This window comes from Parasteatoda tepidariorum, chromosome 9 (genome assembly GCF_982258835.1).
Source record: "Parasteatoda tepidariorum strain Cologne lab strain chromosome 9, Ptep-v5.0, whole genome shotgun sequence".
In the NCBI taxonomy this organism is placed as follows: domain Eukaryota; kingdom Metazoa; phylum Arthropoda; class Arachnida; order Araneae; family Theridiidae; genus Parasteatoda; species Parasteatoda tepidariorum.
Window position 1 is genome coordinate 29,900,239 of NC_141763.1, and position 27,417 is coordinate 29,927,655.

Consider the following 27,417-nt stretch of genomic DNA (forward strand, 5'->3'; position numbering starts at 1 on the left):
TTTTTTGGGGGGGGGTGGGAGTTTGCTCTTTTGATTGACAAAATGTGAACGAGCTGTACATATTAAAACACTAAGTTAAATTAATACTTCGTCAAAATTACTTGATAGTCATATTAATGTGCAATCTCAAATAAGTACACTTGAATAAAACTTGGTTATGCTTAATTAAATATAATTAATAAAGGGATTCCATGGTATATTTAATTATTTTGTGTGTTAATTTATTTTAAACATCAAATTCATAAATTTTAAAGTGTGCTATAATTTAATTAATGACTTTTTACCTTAATCAGAAATAATAAAATCCTTTTTGGAAGCAAATATACCCTTTTCTAATCCTTATAATATAAAGACTTGGGCCGAGATAACCTGGTTGGTAGGGCCTTGAACTCGTGTTCAGAGAACGGGAGTTCAAATCAAGCTGGCCGAGGAGTTCCCTTGTCTTCTGGATTGGGTTCAAAATTACAAGGCTACGGAGTTGAACATTGGAAAACGTAAACCCAAATTTGGATCGGTTGTTTAACGACGGTTTTAAAATGAAATATAAAAGCTTAAACCGTGATGGCTAAGGAGAAATAACGCTCGCCTCCCAAAGAGGTGAACCGAGTTCGATCCGAATTCCGTACTCGGCTCGCACTGACCACCGTTACCATATCAAAGAATAAATTGCCAAATGAATGGCTAAATACCTGTATATTTTGGTTTTATTAATCAGAATTATGATTTTTTTTTACAAGAAATATCATTGCAATACGGAAATTTATTCGGAATTTCTTTCTTCGTGTATAAAACGGCGTTAATCAACTGAAACACCAAATTTATATTTTATATAAAAAGGCTAAAAATGCCCCAATTTTTTTTTTTTTTTTTTTTTTTTTTTTTTTTTTTTTTTTTTTTTTTTAAAATAGTAATCAAATTTATTTTTTTATTTTTTATTTATACTCATTTGTTTACCTAAACTTAATAAACTTCAAGCAAATTGAACAAGTCGTGTTTTCAAATTTTATTTAAAAATCAAATTATTTATGAAATTAAAATAGTTAAGAACTTTATTTTATTTTTTATAACTTTCACTCGAATCAATCAATTGAGTCTTGAAAAAGTGATCACGTTCTTCCGATTCTTTTAATAATGAAAACATTAATCACGTATCAATTTGTTATTCGATTAATTCTTCTTTCGCTACATCAGATTCTCTCTCCCTTCTGTTTCACTTAAAAACTCTTTCGGAAAATGCAATAGAGAGAAAAGCCAGCCTCAGGCGGGCCTACACCTGGTTTTCGAATGCGGCCCACCGGTTCGTTCCGGGTTCAAGTGTCATCGGTTGGTAGGGTGGGGGGAGAGAAGAAAAAGAAATTGTCCGCGTCAAACCTGATTCGTCCTTAATAAAGAAAATTAATAAAGAAAGAAAAGAAAATCATCGAACGAAAGACATCGACGAGGTCTTTTCGTTGTTTATTGTTTTATAAATGTTATGTTGACGATGATTTCGAATCTCTATTTTGGCATCGCTGATATGCAAAATCGACCCAGCGTGCAGATATATAAACGTCTTTTCTTTCAATTATTTTATACGGTATTCATAATAGTTTATTAGAATTATTTCAAGCAATTATTTACAAATAAAATATTAGCAACTTCTCCTTTTTTTTAAGTGGGGGAAATTTTTGTAAATATTTAAACTGGTTTCAAAATTTATCATTTAACTTTTTTGTCAAACGATTGTAGTTTTGACTAACGTGACATGTTAATATTTTAATCATGTACTGCGAGAAAAGTAAAAATGTTCAAAATTACCAGAAAATAGTAAAAACCAAAGCGTTTCCGGCTATATGGGAACGCCAAAAGGTTCGGTAATTTTTACCGAAGCGCTTTGGTAATGATTTAGGTAAAATTAACAATAAAATATGATTTTATTACGTGTGATAAAAGCATTATTATAACAGTTATTTATAACTAATATTATTCTCTTAAATACGTTACATTTCCCTTTGTTTGTTCATGATCTTAGAAATTTACTATTTTCTTAGAAACTGATGGAATAAAAAAGAAAAATATTATCGCTTCTACAAGGATCCTAAAAATATTTAATACTGTTAATTTCTACTTAGCAATAAACTCTTTAAGATTTTTCTCCTCCTGGCTATTGTATAATGAAAACTGGTTGTAAACAATAATTAAAAGCAAAATTATATGAATAAATAAAACGCAGTTCAGAATCAGTGCAGTATATAGAATTTCACAAAGTGGCTTATGGTTCTTTTCAGCTTAAACATAGCATACAGTTCCCGTGATTGAAAAACAGTAACAGCTTTTGTGCATTGTGCGTCGTGACTGCGAAGCAAAAACAGGTAAACGCAGGGGCAAGTCTAAAGTAAATGAAATATTAATGCTACATATGCAAAAAAGATTCGAGAAGACGTTCTTTTTTTGTTCCCGCTTTGGTATTCCAGAGTGTTTACATCGTCGTCGTAAAAACGTCGAGCAATGCTGTTGTGTTCTTTTATTTCATCCGGGTTAAGGTGAATTTAAATAAAAGCGCTGACGCCACAATTTGTCGTGTGTTCCGTGGTAAGCCGCATCCTTTTTACAGTGTCACGCAAAAAAAGGCTTACGTAATAAAATTATTGCATTTTTATTAGTCGTCTGTTGGAGAAAGAGCTCCTCGAACAAAATCATGGTAAAAAAGGAAAACAATATTTCTTAAAAGGAATTTTTGACTGTTAATGGAGGAAAGAATTATATTCAAGATTCTTTATACATTAATGAAAATAAATTTCTACTCATTTATGATAAATTTAAAAAAATAATTCATCAAAAATAATTGTTTTACAGCCATTGCAGCGAAGTCAGGGTTCATTAAAACTTTTTTTAATGTGGTACCCAATTTACTTTGAACTTACAAGCAAAAATTTTAATTTAATTTAAAACTTACAAACTATCGAAATTTTTTTATTTCTAGTTAAATTATACCTAACACTGTTGTCCTTTTTAGAACTAAATATAATTACTTAAATTGTTAACATGTCTTGGTAGCTTAAACACCTAGTTTCATCTTAAAATTAGAGAAAAATATAATATTCCAACCACTATTTTAATTTTAATAGGACGCTGCAACTACTGCCATTGTCCAACTACAATAATTGTTGTTTTTTTAAAGCATATAGTTTATTACATGAAATAACGTATTTACATGAATAAGAGGAAATAACGTGTTTATCATCTTATTTACTACAAAATGAGGAATTTAAACATGATAAATCTATAGAATAATTCCAATCCTTAGACGTTTCTGATTTTCCATATTATGTGGATAACATTACATGTATACACAACATAACATGCATATCATAAGCACATAACATAAAAGTAGTTTTCAGTAGTATATATAGAATTGTCCCCATCATTATTTATTTTATTGAATAACACGCCAGTTATAAGTAATATCTAATGTCTTTTATATAATATATAATATCTTATCTCTTTCTCGAGAAGTATTACTCGAGTTTTTATTTTCAGAACTCAACTAATTAATTACATACATAAAATAAAAATAATCATTTCTAACGGCCTTAAGTCAACGAAAACATGAGCACAAGGTAATAAATTCTAAATTTTTTTATTAATTACTATGAGTATTATTTTACCATACTGAACTAAGTAAATGTGTATATTAAATTTTTTGTTCCATTACAATTTTCGAATATTTTACTGAAGTTTTCCTTCTTATTTTTCTCTGTGTTATCTTAAGTCATTATGTCGTATGTAACGGTATGATTACGTTTGGCCTAAGATCGATAGACTTGGAGAACAAATTCTCATTTTTTTAGACAGTTGTAATGCATTCTTCTTTCTTTTTTGCTTCATTTTGGAACGTTTATTTCATTTTTCTTGAACGACGCTCACTGTGCGAGCTTCCTGCTCTATCTGCGGGGCGCTTTGAACTTTACCAACTGTCAACCTTTCGACCAGGTTGTAAATTTTTCTTACCCCTCATCATCGTAAAGAAAAAAAATATTAGATTCATTCAGAAAAATCTTTCTTTTCTTTTATTTTTATATTTTAGGTTCTAACTGCATTCAATAGCGCAATTTGTAGCATACGAGATTCTGATTTCTGTAGGACGTGTTAGAGGGCGTTGTAATCCCTACGCTAAGCCGGATTACCGTTTTACTTTTTAGTTTGTTCAGTGAATAAATAAAAAAGAAAATTGTTCTTATTTTTGTTTCGAGTTTTTCTCTTTTTTATTGCAATGAGAAAATCTAATGAATTATTTTCTTTATATTTTTAGTAGCTACATGTGTTGCATATTTTCGCTTTTTCTTTTTTAAATAAATAGACTTCGTGGAATAAGATATAAAAACTGGTGGCAGAATTTGGTTGTTTTTACTAAATTTCTAAAAGAAGTATGTTATAAGTATACTCGTGGTCAACACAATATGTCTTTTATTTTAAAAATACCTAATTTAGGCTTTTAATTATCCTTTTAATTATCTAATAATTATTTAATAATTATTAGATTACAATTTAAAATCAAAATAATAGTTCAAATAAGGGTCGAAATTGCTAAAATAAGTTCTTAAAAAGTTTTCAAGAATCTATCTTACAATCTTTAATCAATACAAATTTTAATATTTTTCATTTAAAATCAGTGCAGATAAAATACGACTAACCTCATTAAATCAAGTTTTTCCAACATCAAAAGAAAAATTCATATGTAATAGTTCCAATTCAATTATGTTTTACCATCGCTATTGAAAAAGGTTGTTGATATAGGGAATTTAGTCAAATTTCACTTCTAAAGATGTTTTTTTAAAACTATCTAAAATTACTAACTGAACTAAGATTTAACTATCTAATATGTATTTTTTTTATTCAACTTGAGAAACAAAAACAAAAAAAAGTTCAAATTTCTCTTAAACCATGAGGCTTGTTAACCATGATCTGGTTTGAGTAATAAAATTCAGACCCCTTATTCATTTACGAAGTAAATGTGTGGTAAACTATCCCTCAGTTTTATTTCCATATAGGTAATTTATAAGTTTCTGGAAATCTGCATAGAAAACTTTATTGCTTACAGGAAATTTTTGACCAAAAGCAGTGCGTACAAAACATCCGAAGATATTCTTTTCCAACGATATTAATTAAAATTTTGCAATACCAAGTTTTACAGAGGTGCCTCTAAAAAAAATTCAGAAATTTTTTTCCCTCTCCTTAAGGAGCCGCACCCGGGACGACACCCTGACACCCAGGGGTCCGCACTTCCAGAGTCCCGCTGTGATGTACGACCCACCCCCTACTTGTCCCGGGACACAGCGGGACAAGTGAGAGAAATTAAAACGGGACCGCTGTTGTTCTTCTAGGTCATTTTTTATGTTTTTGCGCATATTTATGCCGATGAACACTAGAGGGGGACCGATCGGGGCGTATAAAAGTTTAAGGGGGTAAAGATAATGGCAGGGTACTCTGGTAATGGGGCAATAGAACTTGGGTGGCATCTCTTGGCCCCCTGCTCCAAATTTAGTTTCGCCCTCTGTGACAAGTATGAGAAAAAGGTATAAGAAGATGCGAACGTTGGTGTAAATATTGTTAGTTTTTGTTGTTTGTAAAAGATGTGGTGGGTCTTTCTGTAGAAGCTGAGTTATGTAGTCGTTAGTGTAAGGGAAAAAGCAATATATACTTGTGAAAACAACTTAACACGGCGATACAATATACGATAACAATAGAAATGGATATTATATTGCGCACACGTTTCGCTAAAAAAAAGAAAGAAAAAAGGAACATTTTGAAGGGATTTATGCTTAGTCGGTTTTAAGAGTGCAGAAAGTTCTAAATATATGTGTTTGGGTTTCTATACATACATATACATGGTTTTTCATTAACATGCATATGGGTTTATCGTTTTTAAACAACTTATAAAAATCTTTTTAAAAGCAAAATACATAAACACTTTAGATATAAGCTTGTTTATTATTAAAATTAGAATTAAAATAAAGCAATATTTAATTTTTTCAACAACAGATAAATACAATATTACATTATCAGATATTAACAAAAGTTTTATAATTGTTTTTATTAAAGTTTTTCAGCGATATTTTATTTATCAACATTTATATTAAGGTCGAAAAATAGTTGATACGTATTAAACAAGCTAATCTTAACCTCTACAAGACGATCTGCTAAAAATAATCGTTCAATTATATTAATTTTGTACCAACTTGTACGTGCTCTCATAAAATTTTACAATTATATTCATAAAAGTTTCGCTTCTATACTATTATTATGACTACTAAAAACTATATTATTCATTTCATTCTTAATTCGAACCTATATAAGACGTTCTATTAAAAATAATAGTTCAATTAGGTTAAATTAGTGGCAGTTAGTATATTCTTAAAATTTTAAAATTGTTTACATAAAATTGTTGCAAAAAAGTTTCTTGGCTATATTTTTTATTAACTGCAGCTCTAATAAATAACAGGTATATATATATATATATATATATATATATATATATATATATATATATATATATATATATATATATATATATATATATATATATATATATATATATATATATATATATATATATATATATATATATATATATATATATATATATATATATATATATATATATATATATATATATATATATATATATATATATATATATATATATATATATATATATATATATATATATATATATATATATATATATATATATATATATATATATATATATATATATATATATATATATATATATATATATTAATTTTGTAACTTACTGTAACACTTAATATTAATTTAATTTTATAAAACGATTTTTATACTTGCATTGTGCCTACTAGTGTTAACTCTATCATCAATAACACTTTTTTTTCTTCAAAAATGATCGTTAGCTGAGATGCAAATGCGCGCTTTTATAATTTATGGAAAACCCCCTGATCGAGGCCTTTTTCCCAAACCTTATTACCATGGGTGCTACTCGCCAACACACACATTCTCATGAATGCTAATAGAATCTTTCTTTTCACCCAAAACCGATGACTCTACTCTCTTTTCTCTCTTTCTCCTCCTCTCAGAAGGGATCTTTACGATACCTCCGAGAATCTTTGGCTATAAATATTAAGCTTAGGCGTAATAATATTTGCCTTGGCGCTCCGTTGTGGGTCCAACAGCGCGCCAACTCTACCACGCTGGAAGCCGAGTCTATTTTTATTTTTATTTTATTTTTATCTTCCTTCTCTCTCTTCAATTTAATTGATTCGAGTCTATCGAAAAGTCGGGGCCTGAGGCCAACGGAAGGGCCCGCTTTGGGGGGCCCGATTCTGCTTGTGTAAATAAGTCAGGTGGTAAACTTGTTCAAAAGTTGATAGAAATTAGTTGCTAACAATGCCAGGTGAGTAAGACTATATAATCTTAATCCTGTTGGCGAGCTTGTTTTTGACTTGCAAATGAGTATTTGGCGAAAGCCTTGAAGCACCTTTTTTATTAAGTAGTGATAAAATATTGGCTAGTTATACCCTTATTTGTTTATTCTTTATAGAATAAAAGTTTCCTAAATTAGGATATAAAAATAAATATATTTGTAGCGGTAAAACAAAATGGACGTCGGTGCTGTTTTATCTAATAAAAAACAGCGTTTGATGCAATATGGAATTAAAAAATTAAGATTGCATCTTTTTGATCCTAAATGATAACATGTTTTTAAAACAAATTTTGGACAATAATTATTCTTTAGTTCCTAAACTAGAAAAATCATTGATGAATATAAATGTTGAACAGCATTTTTTCTTTTTTAATTAAACTAAAAAGGGATGTTTTGATACAAAAAGGAATTTTTTGGGTTTATTAAATATAAAAGGAGTTGCAAGTTTGTTTCAATGCTAAATAAGTTATAAGTATGTTTATATACAAAATTTGTCATGAGAATGTGCTTAGATACAAAAGGAGTTAGTATATTTAAACACAAAAGAAGTTATGCGTATGTTTAAATAGAACAGGAGTTATGCGTATGTTTAAATAAAAAAGGAGTTAATATGTATAAGTACAAAAGGAGCTATGAATATATTTAGATACCAAAAGAGTTGCAAGTTTGTTTCAATACTTAATGAGCTATAAGTATGTTTAGATACAAAATTTGTCATGAGAATGCTTAGTTATAAAGGGAGTTAGTATGTTTAAACACAAAAGAAGTTATGAGTATGTTTAAATACAAAAGGAGTTAATGTGTTTAAGTACAAAAGGAGTTATGAATATGTTTAGATACCGAAAGAATTGCATGTTTGTTTCAATCCTTAATGAGTTATAAGTATTTTCAGATACAAAATTTGCCATGAGAATGTTTAAATACAAGGGGAGTTAGTAAGTTTAAACACAAAAGAACTTATGAGTATGTAGATACACAAGAAGTTATGAATATATTTTTATACAGAAGTAGTTATGAGTATATTTAGATATAAGAGCAGTTATAAGTATGCTTAAATACTAAAGGCGTTAAAAGTATTGCATAGTTAAGTTTTCAATCTTGTTATTAAAATCTTTCTAGGATAAAGCAAAATTCAGCAGGTATGACCAGTTGTATTATCACCTTTTCCCCTTTTAAAAAAAAAGGATCCCCTCTGAAAAAAAAAACAAGCATTGCACACAAATGAGTTTAAAAAATTGCTTTTATGAAGAAAAAAAATGGTGACACATTCATGTTCAAAGTATGTTGATATTCTCTTTTATAATCTACCACTTTTGGTTTAAAGAAGGGAGAGAAAAAACTGATTTGTGATTCGAGATGTAACAATGTAAAACAATGATATAAAAAGAATATTAAAGAATTTGTTAATACTGAAATAAATATAAAAGAATTTGTTAAACTGAAAAGAAAACTAAGGAATTGCACAATTTTGTTTAAGTTTAGACAGTGATCAATAACTTCAACCGAAACTAACTGTAAATATGAAACTTTTTAACTTTCTTACTAGTTAGAAAGTAGACAACCTTTGGCATTAAAAGGCATGCCAAACATTGGTTAAAAAGAAATAGTAATTGAAAAAATACGAACGTTTCTATTTAAAAATAATAATAAGAATACACTGCGGGAATACTGGTAATACTAAGAATAGTAATACTTTCGAAGCTATTCGGAAAAAAATCTATAAAAAAATGTCTGCATAAAGTTATTTGAAAACAAAATCACTTTCTGACATAGTTTTGAAATGTTAATTTACATGAACTTATCGTTATTTTTGCACAATAGTGTCGTTGCTTGTTTCACTCATCGTTATTGTTCCATTATAATCTAATATAAGATGCGATTTCTTTTTAAAGATGTAGTATTAAAAATTAAAATAAAAAAGTAGTAGTTTAATATCTATGATATTTTTTTTGAATCAAATTTTGTGTCGAAGTATAATATTCTGACTTACCAGGGCAAATTAATAATTTAATTGATTAGATTTAGTTTAAAACTGATAATTGCGCTGTTGTATACAGAACACTAAAATCTAAATGTTAACTTCAAAATAATTGGCAAGCGCTTTTTAATTTTGATTGGATGCTATTGTCCCTCAAGTTGCAGCTGTCTTATGTTAATAAACAATATGTTTACCAGTGAATATTTAAGAAAACTGTAATATTCAGAATATGAGTTTTTGTATAATATTTTGATTAATTTCTTTCTTTTTTTTAAAAAAAATTAAAATTTTATTAAAATAGGTTACAAAATTACGATTTATGCCTATTTTATTATCTGAAAATGAATTTTTTAAACAAACAAATAACTTTTCATTAAATACAAAGAAAAAAAGGTACGGGTGTTATTTTTACTTTGTTTATAAATATTTTTTCAATATAAAAATATTTATCAATATATTTTATATCATGCTTCTCCCGCAATTAAAGAAAACAATGCGTAATATATTTTGCTGTTAGTGAATTTTTTTTTATCGATATTCATCTTATAATTTTCAGAATAAATATATTTTTTTCGTAGTCAATATCAGAACAACAAATTTTTAAAAAAAAATATTTTTGTTAATTTTTTTGAATATAATTGTATAAAATAATTCGCCCATTTCCGAACTCTCAAAAATTGACAAAAATCACGCATGTGGACGCCCCTCTACTCTTGTTGGACTGTCACCCATCGTTGGCGCAGGTATGTCCCCTCCCCCAGGATGCTCCACCGACATTGTTTCGGGTGACATCCCCAACTGTCACTGCGCCTGCGTTGAAAACGACACAAAAGCGACCGTCCCCGTATCCAATCGTCGCGAAGGCAAAGATGACGACGACTGTCGGAGGGCGGTACCGACTTCCGCCGCATCTTCTCTGGCGCTGCGTCCGGCCGTGTCGTCGATTGTCGCGATCCGTTGTGTGTATGGTGAGGACGCGGAGAAGCTTCCGATATGGGTTCCGGTGTATGGGGAACGAGTTTCCGAGGTGGCCTCGCGTCCTTAGCTTTATTTGTTTTCACTTTCCGTTTTGTTGTCACATTGAATTGATTTTTTTTTGTCATTGCCCGCAGTGTCATTATAATGAAGGCAATAAACTTATTAAAAAAAGATTCTCGCCTATTTTATTTTAATATGTAACGTATAGTTTCAAGCGTGTAAAAATACTGTTTTTACACGCTTGAAACAGCACGTAATACAATTTTATAAATTTTTACCAAAGATTTATGTATGTATTAATTTATTTTTAGTTTACACCAGCATGGACATCGTTGTTTCATTGAATTGAAGCTCTAAAGCAGAAGTTTATTTCATATTTATAAAGACTTATGTTGTCACTATCTAAATTCTTACTAGCAAATCAAAGATTGCGTTATTAAATTAAAGGTCTGTGCAATAAAATGTTCAGTTCATTATTTACTATATTGCAAAATACAAATTCATAGATACAAAAATCTATGTTTTCAATATCTTTAAATGCCTCGTAGTGAATCAGAAAATACTTTATTACATTAAAGTTCTATGCAATCACGTGTTCAATTCACATTTACAAAAGTTTATGTTGTCTGTACTTTTAAATTCCGTAGTTAATCAGAAAATACCTAATAAAATTATAAATCACCATTTCATTTCACATTTACTAAAATCTATGTCGTCACTATTTTTGAACTACTATTAGTGAATCAAAAAATACTTTAACTTAAAGGTCTATGCAATCAAAATACAGATCATATTTACAAAAGTCTATGTTCTTAATATCTTCAAATACCTCCTAGTGAATTCGAAAATACTTTATTAAATTGATATATCACAATTTCATTTCACATTTACTAAAAATCTATGTTGACAATATCTTGAGATGTCTATCAGTGAATCAAATATTATTTTACTAAATTAAAGCTCTATGCAATCACAAATTTAATTCATGTTGGTAAAAGTTTATATTATGATTATCTTTAAATTCCTGACTATGGGAGAAGTAGAAAAGTTTTATTTATTTAACCAAATCTGTTCTACCTAAACAAGTTTTTAATCGTTGAAGAATAAGTTTAAAATTTAGATTATTAATTTATATAATTGGAAATTGTATAAATGTCAAGCGATTTTACAGAGTTTCCAATTTCAGTACTGTCTGTATTTTTTTGTGTAGATAATAATTTGTTTTACGCAAATAACAATTTAATATTTTTCCTTTTTCACTTTCATCATTTATTTATAAATAATGATACCATATAAATAAATGATGAAGATACAAAATCGTCTAAATCTGAATTATGCCCTTCATTTTTTTTAATAGTTTGACTTTTAGTCATAATATAAAAGAAAAAATGTAATACTTTTGCCTTCAGCTTTCTAATTATTTAGCCTTTATTTATAAAACAGTGTTGCGTAAATCTGTTACAAGTTGCATACATATAAGTCATGTTGACTTTAGTACTTGTATTTAATTATGAACTACATATTATTAATCTTTCAAAAATGAATAGATACTTATGGATTACATTATCCAAATAATGAAATTTATATATTAGTGACTTTTTATTATTAAGCATTGTTTTAATTTGATAATAACATAATTGTGTCATAAACTGATTCTGAAAATGACTTGTATAAGTGCTTCATCAACATTAAATTAAATAAAATAAATATACGGTGACTATTTTAAAGCATATTCAGTTTAAAAATAATTGCACCTGTAATTCATTTTAAAAATAATAAGTTTTTATTTTCAATGATTATAGTTATTTAACAAAACTTGCATATGTAATTCATTGAAGTTTGAGTATGATGCTATTGTGAAATCTAATCAAAACTCATTTCGAATTTATTCACAATATTTGTTCTATTTTATTTTTAAAAAATCCGAAACAAATCGTGTAATATTCAAAGAATTTGCGAACAAACAGCACGTTTGAAAATTTTGAATGTCAGAATATGTTTCGGAAATAATATTTTACTCTAATGCATTTTTATCAATAAATTAACATGACAATTAAAACCGTTTAAATTTTATGTTGTGTTACAGATTAAATTTTGTTCGAAGTTAAGTACATTTTGAATCATTTATATTCAACTCGTAACACATTCGTAAATATTTCCTTTTATGCATTCCATACAGCTCGCTGTTCGAGCGAAAAACTTAGTGATACAGCATTCATTAATACATCGCATTAAGGTTGATGATGTTTACGTATGCAAATTATTTTAAACAATGCTTCAAATAACTTAAAAATAATTAGTCATCTATTAAATCTTGAAGTAATTTGCAATGAAAATGAAAGTTACTTTTTTGTGGTTATAGAAATTATATTTTGATTACTAAATAAAGTCTTTATTTCAAAATCAAAACTATTAAACTGTTTTTCGCGAAATCTAGACATTGCCGATTGAAATAATTATCAAATAATTCCGATTAAACATTGTGCCTGAATCTCTTTTATTAAATCTCAGCAATTCCAATATGAATGATTCGAGGAAACCAAAAATCAATTTAAGTAAAAATTAAAAATTCAAATTTTAAAAAAAAATTCAAAAGTGTTTTCTATTAAATCGAAACATAGTTAATTAAAAACATTGCCATTAAAATATTTTTAATTATCAAATGCTTCCTATCAAGCATTGTGCATATTAATATAAAACTATCAAACTTCATCAACTATAATATAAATCATTTTCTAAATCAAATTACTTCGCCTTTTCAAATTAATGTTATCAAATTATCTTTTTTATTAGGTTTAAGCATTTTCAATTAAAATAGTTTTTATTTGAAATTTACCCAATCAAACTTAGTGGATCAATTACTATTCCTATAAATTTTAGAAAAAATTGCCGTAACTCCTAATATAAATCATTTTTAAAACAATATTACTTCAACTGTTTATTGTGCATTTAGATGTAAAATTATAAAATCTATTTTTATTAAAACTAAATTATGTCAATTACTTTTATTATCAAATCTTTTTAATTAAACATTGTGTAAACTAAAACTATAAACTATCTTTTACTAAACCTAACAATTCCGTTGTAAATAAATTTCAAAACCAAAGTAATTCGACTATTATTTGGGAATTCAAATGTGAAGCCATTAGATTATCTTTTATTAAATCTAAACATTTTAAATTAAAATCATCTTTATCATCAAATATTTCTGTTCCAGCATTTTGTATAATATATAAAGTTATTAAACTCCATTTATTAAATCTAAGCATTTTTAATGTAAATTACTTTGACCAAATTGCTTCAACTATTAATTGTATTCTTAAAAGTGAATCTAATAAATATTCTATACACCTTAAAAAATTTCGAATCAAATTACGATGAAAAGGTGCTTAAGGTGGCGATATTTTTTACCGTATAATCTATTTTTTCTGGAACATGTTACGGAATATAAAAAAAACTGATGCACCGTAATTTTTACAGTAATAATTACCATAAAATTACTGAATCACTCGAATTAAATAGAGATTATTGTAAAAATTACGGTATAATATTTTACAGTAAAAATGGCTTTTACGCATGATGCACCCAAACTGTCCGTACTTTATATCGTAATTTGATTCGGAATTCTTTATAGTGCAGTTTCTTTTAAAATAAATCTCAATCAACATTATATTGTGTAAGTATATTTGAAGGCATTAAAGCATTTGATAAATTTTAAAGAGATTTGTAAGCAAAAGAAAAGTTTCTTTTTTGTAGAGCGAAATATTTTTTGTAAGTTTAAATGGGCAGTTTTATATTCGCTAGAACTTTAAAAAACTTTAAAATAACAAACATGTTTCACCAATTTGTTATATGTTCAACTTAAAAATTCATTAGGTGACATTAGCATTTGCAGTACTGAATTCGTTGCCATTTATTGAATCTCAATATTTTCAGTACAAGATATACCAAGTTTTTATTAAACATTTCCAATGCCAATTTTCTTGAACCATTTATAAATGTTTATTAAAGTTTAATACTATAAAACCTCAGCAATATCTGTTTATAATACTTCAGTCTCAAATAACTATCAGTTTTTAATTGTATATTTAATAGCAAAATTATGAATTAAAAACGTTTTATACAAAGACATTTTTAATAGAACATTTTTTTAAAATATCAACTGTGTTTTTTTTTGTTTTAAATGAAACAATTTATTGACATTTTTTAAAGCATTTGCAATATTAAATGCTTTACGTTTTACACATATATGAAATTTAGCGCTTGCTTTATATATAAATTAAAAACTTCCTAAATAACATTTTTTAATAAATAGCATACAATCAAATTACATCCTTACTCATAATAATTCATCCTCACTTCTCATCAAACTTCATCCTCACTCATACTAAATAACATACACATTACATACTCACTAATTTTTTTATTTTTATTTTTTTAAAGCTTAATTTTAAACCTTTAAGGAAAGAATACACATTAAGCAATGGAACGTTTTGGAACTGAAATAGTTATTAATTTTTCGTTGAGTTACAAACAGTTCTAACAATTTACAAAGTGAAAATGTGCAACTTTTCCCTTTTTCAAAACCAGTGAAAGCAGAACAATATTAAGAAAAGTAAATCTTCTTTATTTAGACCCGTTCTTAAATATTTTTCATAAAGTATTTCCCTTTTACAACACACGTTTTCCGCAACATTAAGGTGCCACTTTCTACCATTCGTACTCAAACCTCATTGCTCGATATTGTGGTTCAACTTACACACCTTCTTACCCAACTTCAACACCTTAGTACTGTGGCACATCTTGAACACGGTTCGATTGAACACCTTATAAAGGTTAAAGCAAGTTTTTACGAAATTATGATTCAACATTACCAATATTACGTTTCAACGCAAAACCAATTTCCCTTTTTGTAACGCAACAATTGTCTTCTCAACAGAATCAATAATATTTTAATATTTTGGTGTTTCCACTTTTCTTTTTTGTAACGCAACAAATGTCCTTTTCATCAGAATCAATAATTTTTTTAAACATTTCTGTATTTCCAATTTTTCTTTTTGTAACGCAATAAATGTCCTTCTCAACATAAATATTTTAGTTTAGCCAATTTTCCTTTTTGTAAAATGTCCTTCTCAACAGAATCAATATATTTTTAACATTTTGGTTCTGCCAATTTTTTTTTAATACTTTGGTATAGAATTGCTGTTTTAGCAAAAGGGGCCTTATTCTCTTAACAAAGGCATTGATTGAATGATTTCTATCATTTATAAATATAGTCTGCCCAAGACAAACAGTTTTTCAATGACACTTCCATCAAAAAAAGGGGGGAAGTGGTTCAAACTGCACCCTCCCCCAATGATACAACTTCTGAACATCTTGCTCCAAGCATGATTATAAAGTACTTCCAAACATATTATCCATCAGCCTATTACTGAACTTGACTTCTGAGCTATTGTATGTAAATTGCCAATCGCCAGCCCAGCATGCCCAGTAGCCCTTAGCTGTTATAAATATAGTTTTTTAATTTAGCAATTTAATGATTGTTATTATATTACCAGCACCTGTTAGTAATTTCTCGGGGGTAGATTGTATTTATATTAGATTCCTCTTCAACCTTTTTGGAGGAACTGTTATTATTTTATAAGTGATAGATATCTGTGATATGTGACATTCATATGGGATGAATTTGTTACTTGGTGGTGAACGGTTTCACCTGTCCATTTCTATTGAAATTTGGTAAAAGGTGTATCACGTTTCGTAAGGGTCCTGACCTGATTGAATTGTTTGCATCCGATTGGCTTTTTTTTTAATTTTATTATCCGGAAAACTGATACAATAGAATACTATAGACTTTTGACAGTTCTTTAAATTGCTCTCTTAAGCAAGAAACTCCAATTTGTATCTTTTTCGGTTTTTCCTTTTTATTAGGTTCCAAATACTCTTAAATAGTAAGTATATTATTTAGAATAAGTATTCGATATAAATTATTTATACGTATTTCAGATGCGTATTAAATATTTTAACTAATTTCTGCAATATTGTATTAGTTTTTGTCACTTCTTTATATTTCCCTTCTCAGTAAGTAGGCAATAATTCAAATTTTTGCCTATTTTGGTTTTCCTTTTTATTAGGTTCAAAATACTTATTACATAATAAGCATTGGGTATTAAGAATTTAGTATTTAGTATAAGTATTAGATAGATATTCTAAGCAGAAATTATTTAGAATAAGTATTGGATATTTTGAGGAATTGATACAATAGAATACTATAGTGCTTTGACATTTCTCAATACTGTTGTCGTCAGCAAGTAAGCAAAAACTCCAACTTTCGACCATTCAGTGTCCCTCTTTATTATACTCTGATTACATATTATAATAAATACTAGGAATTTAACATAAATTTATAAGTGTAAGGTATTTAGTGTAAGTATTGCTTATTTTAAGTAATCGATTCAATTGAATAGAACTGATTTTTGACACTCGTTAATGCTGGCGTCGTAAGCTAAAAGGCTGTAACTGTTTTGTTTTTTTTTCTTCCATTTTGATTTTCCTCATCATTAAGTTCAAACTGTATTCAGTTGAAATTAACAACCATAACGTATTTAGTGTAAATTAATAAGTATAAGGTATTTAGTATAAGTTTTTAAAAAGTATTTTAAGTACATATAATCTATTTTGTACAAAGTACTAAGTATTTAAGTAATTGTTACAATAGAATAGTAGTGATTTTTGATGTTTTTAAATATCGCCGTTCTCAGCAAGAGGACAGAGATTGCAATTCTAGTTTTCCCCTTTGTTAAGCTCATGAATTGAATCTTGGCTTGCATTAAATAATTTATTTTCATTCATTTCAAAATCGTTTCATTTCTTTTTCTATATATAAAAAAAAGAAATGATCTGAAATGAGAAATTCTTTTTCTGAAATGATTGAAAAACTAGGACGTTATGATTTTATTTAGCTAAATTTATTCATTATTATTTTTAATTATAATAGAACTTTAAAGAAATTTCGTTTTTTACTAAGATATTGTTAAGCACTTGACCATTTTATTTAGCATGATTTAAATGATGCTTTTTTGATTATCAAAATAAGTTCATATGTACATAAATGGGTCTACCTTTAAAAATAATATATAATGCCTTAATTAAAAAATAATCAATGCCTGTTTCTATAAATAAAAAATATTATAAAAGACGTTTATTGTTTATCATTCTAATTCTTATATCAGTAGGCTCAGATTAATTGCTAGATATGATTAATTAATTATACGATTAACGAAATGGTGTTTAGCATACTCGAACTTAAAAGCTTAACATGTGTTTGGTTAAGTCATCAAAGTCTCTTATGAGTTTAGTGTTGACTCTTTAAGGCTCTGATTACACAGATTAAGTCGCCAAATTCCCACCCTTATTACACAACACGGCATCGTATCCCTGTTCTAAGTCTGTAATTACCAATGCCATATTTATATACAAAACCCCCAAAGGCACTTGACGTAGGTTGTACTTAAAGAAAGTGATTAGGCCGTTTGGTCGATAATTATTAGAGAGCGATCAATAATTATTGTAGAATTATACAAGGCTACATGCGGAGATTCTGGGGTCGATGTTATTAATTGTATCTAAGCTGTATGTGGTTTACAGATTGTTGCGCCTTTTAAATAAGGATAAATCATTAAAGAAAATGATCTGTTATTTATTGACGCTTAATTGTACAACTTGATATGAGATATTGTCATAATTTTATTAAAATTGTTAAAGGCGAGAAATACTTAAAGCGTATATATTTGCAGCCATTCATTTAAATCTTTTTACGTACATTTATGCACGTTATTGCTACATACATTACGCACTTTGTAGCTGTAACCTACATAAACTGAATGAAGATACATTAATAAAAGAAATTATTTGTTTTATATATATATATATATATTTATATATATATATTTTTAATAAATATATATATATATATGTATATATATTTAATAAATTTTTTGAAAAATATTTCATTTTAATAATTTTTCTTCCTCTCTTTTAATTAATCTTTATTATTTTCCATGTTCTTCTCTCTCTGTCTGTATATATATATATATATATATATATATATATATATATATATATATATATATATATATATATATATATATATATATATATATATATATATATATATATATATATATATATATATATATATATATATATATATATATATATATATATATATATATATATATATATATATATATATATATATATATATATATATATATATTCAAGTGACTACGCTTATTTGAGAAATAATAAAAAAATAAAGATAATAATATATATATATTTTTTATAGCAATATAGATATGTTCCTATGTTTATATTTCACGAATATATTGTATTGATTTAGTTACCATTGTGATTAAAAAATAATACTCTGTGTGTTTTTTAAACTGTGGATAAATCTTCAATAAAAATTTAAAATAGTAATGCTTAATAAATCATACATAACTTAGTCAGTAAAAATTATATAAAAAAATCAGTCTCTTTCAGTTTGTGAATAATAATAAATTCTCAAAAAGTATTTAATATTTGCTAAATATTGAAAAAGAAAATTATTTATCACAGTGCATTTTATCCCGTCCGAGATCAGCTAATTTCTTCCCCCCCCCCAAAAAAAAATATTCCACTAATGTATTTTTTTAAAATTTACATTGTGTATTTCCGTAATACATAGACTGCTTTGCTAAAAATACATTCAACAAAGTATTACGACAATAAAAATAGTATAATAAAGCTATAAGCTAAATAATCTCTTTAAACGTTATACTTTAAATAGTGCCAACTAAACTACACTCGAACTCCAGAGCATGCCTGAACTAAGCTATTTATTCCCCTTATATTAAAGCAGGTTGTATATACATTAAATCACAGTCTCCCTTTTACATTGACCAATAGTAGCTGGTCTCATACACACATTTGTGATAAATAGCCTATGTGAAATGTTTTAACCCCAATATCTCATTCTAAAATGGCGTATCCGACATATTGGAACAGATAACTATTGCGCTTGCCAAAATAGTCAAGGAGAATTGCCATAGAGCCCTAATGAATCATTTCGTGGAGGTCCTGGAGGACGATGGATGTTGAATATGGCACATATTCTTGCACATCTGCGCATGCTCTGGAGCGTCTGAGGAGGATTTGGACGTATGAAATTTGATTTATCTGTCGGTGTTTGCGTAGATTTTGATGTTATGAAGTGCCATAGGAGGAGCTGACCCGAAATTTCAGGATTTTTCACGCATGAAATTTCGTGAGTGAAACTTGAAACGCTGTTAATTGATTGCTAAGGGGATGAGAGAAAGTGAGATAGTATCGTTGTTCAAGTATTATGAAATGAAAACCACGACATGATGACCCTGGCTTACAGACATCACAAACATGATTAAATATGCCTTTTTTTATTTATTTAATTAAGATAGATCTTAGTTTAAAACATGCTTATGCGAAACGAAATTAAAATTCTCTGATTAATAAAATATCTCCAAGTACACATATTTACTTTTCAAATTTCTTCTGCAAGTCAGTTTGAAATTCGCATCTGGCGAAATGTATATATTCATATTAAAAGATAAAAACCAGTGTTAAAAATCACAAATTTATTACTATAATATAGTTAAGAAAGCATACAAATTGTGATGCTACTCTCAAGCATCATTATTTGTGTAGCTTAGAAACTTGTATGCTATTTAGTTACTTTAATATCATAATTTTTTTATTTATTAACATTGATCTTTGTCTTTCACTTGGTTAAAACAACATAGTTTAAAAATAGCATGCTAGTTCTGATGCTACTCTGAAGCATCTTTATTTGTGTAGCGTCGAAACTTGTATGCTATTTAGTTATTTTAATATCATAATTTTTTTTATTTATTAACATTGATTTTTGTCTTTACCCTGGTTAAAGCATAGTTTTAAAATGGCATACTAGTTCTGATGTTGCTCTGAAGCATCATTATTTGTGTAGCGTCTTGTATGCTATTTTAGTTACTTTAAGATAATTCATTTTTAATTTATTAACATTGGTCTTTGTTTTTGACTTGCCTAAAACAGTATTTGATAAAATTAAACAGAATCGTTTCCGGTTAGATAACTGCATTATTTAAGAAATATATAAGTATTCATGACAGTAAAAATTATATATGCTACACTAATTATACATACCCTGGAATAGAACACTAACGTAATTTCAGTATCCAATAATATATTTGATATAGTAGCGTCGAACAAATCACAGTTTTCGGATATACTTTTGGATAAACGATCACCTTAAGCGATTGGTACACTTTATTTATCCTTAAATGTGAAATCAATAAACTCAGGAGACAGAAGATCCCGTTATACTTCCCCCCCTCCCTTTTAACCTTCCCCCCATATGATCAGGAGTCTTAAAAGAGCATAAAGAAATAAAAAGGAAAGGCATTAACAGCAGTAAAAGAACACAGAAATCAATGAAATGAAGTTAAAACGCCCCCACTATACTCGCCCCCCTCACTGCCCGAAAAGATAACACGGTTGAGGCTTTAAATACAAGAACATCGATCTGGGAAACGGGAGAAAATTGTTTGTAAAACAAAACTGGAATTTAAATTGAGTTTTAGCCGGGTTCGATTACTTAAAACCCGTATAGTCGGGGTGCAAATGCCTTGATGGGGAGTGAGGTTAAGCGTGGGGGTTAAAGTGTTTAGTACGAGATCAACCCCCACCCCCCATCCCAACACATCTCAACCGATTTTCGTTTTAAAAGTGAACCGGTTGGTCTTCCACAGTATATGAGAACGAAAGCACGCAATGTTCCTTTTAAGTTCCGAAAACGAGGCATTTTCGGTTGTTGATTTCCGGAATTCGTTCTGCGTGTTCCAGGGGTGTCTGTCCGCTTTTTTGTTCGAATCATTTATTCCCGATCCGAAAATGGTTAGATAAGTCTTGCCTAGGCGTGTGCTTTACTTATTTGTTTTTGGGGTTTTTGGAATAAATGGGGACAAAATTTTTCCGTGTTGGGAGATTTAAGTTCTGATCGACGAGAAAATGAATTTTTCCGTAAACGAGTTTAGTTGTTTTCTTTCCCGTCTTTTAATCGAGTGCGTCCATTACTTTTCGTCCCGCAACTCTTCAAACTGGAGTTTTAATGTCTCAAAGATTCATTATGAAAGAATGGTTTCCCATGCAAGCCTTCGACTATTGTTTCTTTTTGTAATCAGGGAGTTGTTCACTTTTCATATTAAATGGGGGATATGAAAAATGACAAAATAAATTAATTCGCCACTTCATGTTACCTTATTATTTCACCGCTGCAGCTGAACCACAATTTCAAAGAAACAAGTCACACAACCTTTTTTTTTACATTCATTAAAAAATTCATTATAAAACATGACAGTTTGATTGAAGTTGCAGTACTGTCTACCAATCAAGAGATTACTCTCGAATGAGAGCTCATCTCGCGGTTGATAAACATTATGCCTATTTATATGTTAACCCTTTTCAAGGCCGTGGTAAGTATACTTACCACCACGTTTTACCACTTTTAATTTAGATTTCCATTTTTCAATAACTTCAGCTTTCTTGAAGTGAGTTTGAATAAAATTGGTAGCCATTTGTCGCTTTTAAAAAACGCATAAAAGTTATAAAATACATAATTCCTTTTGAAGTTAGTAGCGTTTAAGGAATTTATTTTAAAAATGAAGAAAAATAAAAGTCAGTAAGTTCCTAATAGGTCATGTTAGATATATTTACCACCAAAAAAATGGCATTTTTTTAAACAAAATGAGTTTTTTTTTTTTCATATCAATTACTGTTCTTAAGACAATTTCAATTCCAAAGATACTTTAATTTACCTTTACTAGAAATAAAGGGCCCGTTAAAGGATTAGTTTGCTATTTTTGCTCGTGCTAACTGTATTTGTTAACAGGATATAATAAGTAAAAACTTTATAATAGTGTTTAATTAAAACAAAAACTTTAATTTTCTAGGTGTGTGTAAAGAAATTCTATTGAAATCACTCAAATCCTGTTATACATATCATTAAAAAATTGCATCATAATAGTGTTTAAATTTGTTGAATTCTTAATTAACGTGATTGATTCTGAGTTAACAAGTGAATCGGTTTCAATGGATCATTAAATCAGTGAATGAAATAATAATTTTAAATTTTTTTTTAAACCTTAAATCTGTCGTACTTTAAGCTAAGAAATAGATCTGTTCTAACTGATAATCATATCAAAAAGTTGAAAAGTAAAGTGCACATATGTTGAAGCTTTAAATATGTTTAATTCTGAGTAAATAAATTAGTTTGTCGACCTTGTCGAAGTTGATCCAGAAAGATGATTCGTAATAATATTTACATTTGTTGAAACCTCTATTAATATGTCTAATTCTAACTTAAAATATCAATCGGTTTAAGTTAACTTAATTATGTTTAAATTTGTTCAAACCTTATCAACACATCTAATTCCAAGTTAAAACTTCAATATATCTAGATTGATCATCATATTAGGAAGTAAAAATAATAATATTTAAATTTTTTAATAGTCTAATTTTATGTTAAGAAATTATACATTCATAATAAAACTAGATCTACAAGATACATCTACATTCATAATAATACTAGAAAGTTACATTATAATAATGTTTAAAACTATTGAAACAGTGATTAGTATATTTAACTTTAAATTTTAAAAAAATCAATCTACCAAATTGATCATATCATTAGAAAGTTGAAACAATAATGTTTAAGTTTATTAAAATCTTAGTTGATATTTCCAAGCAGCTCACACTGAGAAAAATCATGGTCAAAATTACAAGAATATGGTAAAATTTACCGAGTTTTCGGCTGTATGGGAAATCCAGAAAGTTTGGTAATTTTTACCGAATCACTTTGGCAATGGTTTTGGTAAAATCAACAACAAAATATGGATTTATAATGTGGGATAAAATCTGATAAATGCGGTAAAATTTGGTAATTTTATTATTATACCTTAGAGTATGGCTTTAAAACCCTTTATTCGGCAAAATTTATATTTCAGTTCTGAATTTTGTAATGAACATATGGTGATTAGAACTATAATCTTGAAAAACAGAATTTCATGTAAACCGTTACACATATGAGCATCACATGAATGATTAAAATAGCTTGTTTTATATTATCAGAAATAGGACTCATTTTTTTAAAAATTTTAACGGTAAATTTTATCAGAATTTTTTTCCTCCGTGGTTATAGGATAAAAATAAAAGTTAGAGGGGCTATGTTATGTTTATGTTAGTTAACATAGTAAACATAACTTTTATTGTTTACTAACATAGTTCATTATATTAATTATTCATTATTTATATTAATAAATACGAGATACATTATTAACAAAACAAAAAAGAAACTAAAAGAGCATTCTACGAGTTAAAACGCCCCAGTTTACCAGAATGTGGGAAAAGTGACGAAACCATAACTTAACGAACGATCGATGAAAACACAAAGAAAACGAAAGCTATGAAAAGCGATGTGGGTTCTAGACGATGCCAACACCTTTTTAACTGGAAAAAGACAAAAAAGCGCACTTAAAAAGAAGCTGTTGGCAGGGCGAAGACGTCGCTGGCAAACAGACCAACTTCGGCAGATAATAAAATTGAGGTTAAAAGCCGATGTCACAATTCATTTCATAAAGAGGTTTTCAGCCACTTGGAATAAATTTTTTTTATGCGGTGGACGGAAAAATTTAAAAGCAGTCCCATAAAATCACCACCCTAGGATTTTTTTTTCTTTTTTTGCTCTTCTCTTTTCTTATTTCATTTTTTATTGTTTTCAGTCGACTAGTCGAACAGGAAGTCGATCCGTGACTCGACCTCGCCCGATAATTGTCCCTCTGGTACACCCTCAACCTCCCCCGCCCCTCGGCCGGCAGCTGCTTTTGGTCACGACGATCAAATTTTCGCCTTGGCGCTATATTTTTCTTCTCTCTTCTATTTTCAATATAATGCATTTTTTTTCTTCATTATTCGTCGCCTTAAAACGAAGCTACTCCTATTTTTTTCATAGCTATTTATTGAAAAAATTCCTATTGTGGGAAAAAAAATGAAAGTACTGGTAGTTAAGCCTTAGAAATAGAACAAACGATTGAAATTGATTGCTGGAAAAAGAAAATTGAGGAAACTGATTTATAAGTTGCACTTAAATCATTAAAATGATTTATTTATCGATTTCTAATTTTATATGGCTTGATCATCGTAGCAGAGAATAAAAATCCCTATGAAAAGTAAATATTAATAATATTAATCTTTCCCCTCAATAAAAGCAAGACTTAGTTACTCATTCATTTTGCAATTCTTAAATATTTAGATATAAATTTCAATTGAAAAAAAAATTATACTTAAAATACAAATTAAATTCATTCTTATTCTCAAAATCACCATTAAAAAAACTTTCATCTTTGAGGTTAACTATTAAAGTCGAAGTAAATAATAAAAAATATGTTAATAAATAACTTGAATAAAATATTAACAAAGCTATCTGTGTTCATTTCGATTAGTTAGTTGCTTTCATTTATAAGAAATTCCTTTATAAGTTTGATTTAAAAAGTTTTTTCATAAAAAAATAATAAATAAAATTTGGTTAATTTTTTTTAATCGTATCAGTATTTTAATCGTATCGTCATCAGAGAAGTGTGAACTAAATTTCTTAATTTCATGCCTTTTCTGTGATTTTTATTTTATTATTTTAACTGTGTTTGTTGTTTCTGTGATATTAAAATATAAACTTGAATGAACCTTTTGAGAATTACGTATCACTGCTTGAAAGGGGTTATATTAAAATCGTTATAAACAGTAGCGATGTTTGTGAGCAAGAAAAAAAAGTAATAAAAGGTATTCTTTACGTGAAGATTTAAAGAGAAGAATTTGAAAGCAAATGTTTGTTGAAGATTGATAGTTATTTGATAGATAATTACTGTGGAATATTAATTCATTCGTTTATCGTCCAGTCAACATGAACCTAATTCAAATGCGAAGAAAAAGCACAGTAGCGTAAAAAAAGTGCATTATTTAATTTTTTTAAATTTATTTTGGTATTTTTATTGAGTAAAAAAAATAATTTTAAATGGTTTTAACTTTATTTAAATATACTTCTCAGCTGAAGTGTTCAAACCTTTCAAAATTTTAAAATCATTTTAAAATTAAAAAAAAGAACTATTTAAAATCATTCTTATAATTTTCCTTAAAATAAAGTTATTTTGTATTATTCATTATATACATAATTATTATATTTTTATTCAAATTTTTCTTAAGAGAGTTTTTCGATGAACTCTCTCGCCCAAGAAAATATATTAAAAAAAATAAATGAAACTTAAAAATCACAATTTAAAAAACAATTACACTTGAGATAAAGGTATAATTTTAAACTATATGAACCATCTTACTGTTGCAGAATTATCTGGGCTTTCAAACGGACAAACAACTTAAATGCTTTTCTTAAAATACATTAATTTTTTCAAAAATTACCAATTTTTTGAGATTTTTCCCCTTAGGTAGGAAAACTAACAAAATCAATAATTCTCGATTTTTGCAAATTTTTATGATCCCTGGTAATACTGCGATGGAGTTACTTTCTAAATATTAACAAATTAGATCAAACACGTTTTTTATTATCACAAAACTGTGACGTTTAGAGCCATTTTCAGAAATACAAAAGAATTCGCAGGATGAAGATAGGCTTAACGTGACTTACTAGTCATAGGTAACAGATAAAAACTCACAACATTTATGAATATAGTATATTAATTGCGATTTTTATTTTATTTTATGAGACAATAGAGCCCTTGAAAAAGGCCAAAACTCCAAACATTATTCACAAGTTCCATCTAGTTATGTTAAAAAAAAATCTTTTTAAATTCTTCAATAATCGATGTATGCACTTAATTTCTGAATGAAGTTCATATAGCGTGCCTTAACAATAACATATATAAAAATTATTTTAGATTTGTTTACTTATTTTTATTCTTATATTAACATTAAATATCGAAAAAATGTAATCAGTCATAAATGTGGATAAAAAATAAACTAAGAAAACCTTTTTCTTAAAACAGCATTGTTTAAATTATATAGTCCGTAAAATAAAAACTGCATAAGGATTCATATTTAAGCAAAAAATGCTAGATAAGAATTTATAATGTAAGCAGTTCATTTATTATGAACTTTCCTTACAGCGACATATTTAATCAAAATAATTAAAGTAAATTAGATGTTTTTACACGGAACCCACTTTGAGATAAAATTATTCTTCAGTTCTATCAATCAAACTTTCACCATAGACTCACTGGTCTTGCAATGGACATGTTTTCTCTTACGAAATGGCAAATTGTTGTTGTAATGAAGCAATTGTAAATAATGATACACCCACAATTTTCTAGCGATGCTTATGCGCTGAACTCTCCATGACTTGATGGTTTGACAGAAAGTAACAGCACAGCCCTATCTTGGCCACTTTGGCTGAGTTGACGACGGTGGGAAAATTTAATGGGACAAGGTTAACTTTTTGAAGAAGTCGCCCTTTTTCCTCATTTGAAGCTTAAAGAGAGGGATATAGCCTCGATGGATATAGCCTATCTCTATCCCTGATTCATGAAAAGTCGTGATTCACTGTTGATGAATTTTTTTTTCTCGCTTTCCCTCGAACAACAACTGGAGTTATTGTTTGTTTCGGAATAAATTCAAGTCCGATGAAATTAGAAAGAGAAGGGGTTGTATACAAATGTAATTTCGTTGAAATTCAGTGTTTGTTTTCCAAGTTCCTCTCTACTATATTTTTGAAACTAACTTTTTTCTTGAAAGCGTGCTCTATCTAGTTTTATGTCCATTATTTTAAATCTTTGAGCGTTTTGGAATTCTAAAAAAATTATTTAGATTATTATTATTTTTTTTTTTTTTAATTTTTACCCATGTCAATTTTTTACGTTTCATTTATTTTTATAACTATTACTTAAAATCT

The 27,417-nt window shown here is 27.9% G+C and overlaps 1 protein-coding gene across 3 annotated transcripts in view; it reads left to right on the forward strand.

Moving 5' to 3' along the window:
* The window catches only part of LOC107447159 (zinc finger protein basonuclin-2), a 218,413-nt gene that overhangs the window by 93,919 nt on the left and 97,077 nt on the right, over nucleotides 1–27,417 (forward strand). Inside the window, exon 1 of one of the 3 annotated variants that reach the window (XM_071186389.2) lies at nucleotides 7,291–7,411. The exons of the other annotated variants lie outside the window; for them this stretch is intronic. The gene's annotated coding sequence lies outside the window, so the exon portion shown is untranslated. Of the gene's footprint in view, nucleotides 1–7,290; nucleotides 7,412–27,417 lie in introns of those variants that run through there. 3 annotated transcript variants of the gene reach the window in all.